At 30.7% G+C, this 2,060-nt stretch overlaps 1 non-coding gene across 1 annotated transcript; it reads right to left on the minus strand.

Annotated features, from left to right (window-relative positions):
• Positions 1 to 1,563: 1,563 nt before the first annotated feature.
• Positions 1,564 to 1,671, minus strand: LOC148545527 (small nucleolar RNA R71). Its single transcript, XR_015901952.1, has one exon. It is a non-coding gene; the product is annotated as a small nucleolar RNA R71 (small nucleolar RNA).
• Between the last annotated feature and the right edge of the window lie 389 nt (positions 1,672 to 2,060).

A 2,060-nucleotide genomic window follows, 5' to 3' on the forward strand; every position in this document is an offset into this window, starting at 1 on the left:
TGATTCATAATTTTTATGTCTTGCATCATCTTTATGTTTTTCTCTCTCCTCATTAAAAATTAAAAAAAAAATCAAAAAAATATCTTTTACTTATTTCTCTCATAAATTTTCGAAAATTTGAGTTGACTTTTTCAAAACTTTTTAAAAATTTAGTTATTTCTTATGAGTCAAGTCAAATTTTCAATTTAAAAATCTTATCTTTTTCAAATCTTTTTCAAAAATCAAATATTTTTCATTTTTCCTTCATAATTTTCGAAAATTTCAAATTGATTTTAAAAAATCTTTTTCTTATTTTGTTTCATAATTTCAAGATCTTTACTAACAATTAATGTGATTGATTCAAAAATTTTTAAGTTTGTTACTTGCATAGTAAGAAAGGTTCAATCTTTAAACTCTAGAATCATATCTTTTTAGTTTCTTGTTAGTCAAGTAATCAACTTTGATTTCAAAAATTAAATCTTTTTAAATTTCCTTTTCAAATCTTTTTTTTAAAATAAGTTTCAATTACATCTTTTTCAAATTCAATTTCAAAATATTTTCTAACTTCTTTTCTAACTTCTTATCTTTTCAAAATTTGATTTTCAAATCTTTTTCAATTAACCACTTAACTTTTTTTTTGATTCTTATCTTTTTCAAAACTACCTAACTAACTCTCTCCCTCTAATTTTCGAAAATCCTTTCCCCTTTTTTTTTCAAAACTCCTTTTTAATTAACTAATTGTTTTAAATTTTAATTTTGTTTAATTTCTTTTTCTAAAATTTTTGAATTTTCACTTTAATTTTAAATTAAAAAAATAAAAATATTTTTATTTTAATTTGTTTAATTTTCAAAATTCTCTCCCTCTCACCTCCTTCTGTTTATTTATTCATCTACTAATACACCTCTTTCACCCAAGAATTCGAACTTATTCCTCTCCCTTGTGTTTGGATTCTTATCTTTTCCTTCCTCTATTATTCTCTTCTTATACTTACATAAGGAATCTCTATACTGTGACATAAAGGATTCCATATTTTCTGTTCTCTTCTTTTTCATATGAGTAGGAACAAGGATAAGAACATTCTTGTTGAAGCTGATCCTGAACCTGAAAGGACTCTGAAGAGGAAGCTAAAAGAAGCTAAAGCAGAACTCTCTGGAGAAAATCTGACAAAAATTTTCGAAAAAGAAGGAGACATGGCCGAAAATAATAACAATGCAAGGAAGATGCTTGGTGACTTTACTGCACCAAATTCCAATTTACATGGAAGAAGCATCTCAATCCCTGCCATTGGAGCAAACAATTTTGAGCTGGAACCTCAATTAGTTTCTCTGATGCAACAGAATTGCAAGTTTCATGGACTTCCATCAGAAGATCCTTTTCAGTTCTTAATTGAATTCTTGCAAATTTGTGATATTGTTAAGACTAATGGGGTTGATCCCGAGGTATACAGGCTTATGTTTTTCCCATTTGCTGTAAGAGACAGAGCTAGAATATGGTTGTACTATCAACCTAAAGACAGCCTGAACTCTTGGGATAAGCTGGTCACGGCTTTCTTAGCCAAGTTCTTTCCTCCTCAAAAGCTTAGTAAGCTTAGAGTGGATATTCAAACCTTCAAACAGAAAGAAGGTGAGTCCCTCTATGAAGCTTGGGAGAGAAACAAGGAACTGACCAAAAAGTGTCCTTCTGACATGCTTTCAGAATGGACCATCCTGGATATATTCTATGATGGTCTGTCTGAATTATCTAAAATGTCATTGGACCATTCTGCAGGTGGATCCATTCACCTAAAGAAAATGCCTGCAAAAGCTCAAGAACTCATTGACATGGTTACAAATAACCAGTTCATGTACACTTCTGAAAGGAATCCTGTGAGTAATGGGACGTCTATGAGGTAGGAAGTTCTTGAAATTGATACTCTGAATGCCATATTGGCTCAGAACAAAGTATTGACTCAGCAAGTCAACATGATCTCTCAGAGTCTGAATGGATTGAAGGAATCATCCAACAGTACCAAAGAGGCCTCTTCTGAAGAAGAAGCTTATGATCCTGAGAACCCTGCAATAGTAGAGGTGAATTACATGGG

Source organism: Arachis ipaensis, chromosome B9, assembly GCF_059453495.1.
Source record: "Arachis ipaensis isolate K30076 ecotype BB chromosome B9, ASM5945349v1, whole genome shotgun sequence".
NCBI classification, from domain to species: domain Eukaryota; kingdom Viridiplantae; phylum Streptophyta; class Magnoliopsida; order Fabales; family Fabaceae; genus Arachis; species Arachis ipaensis.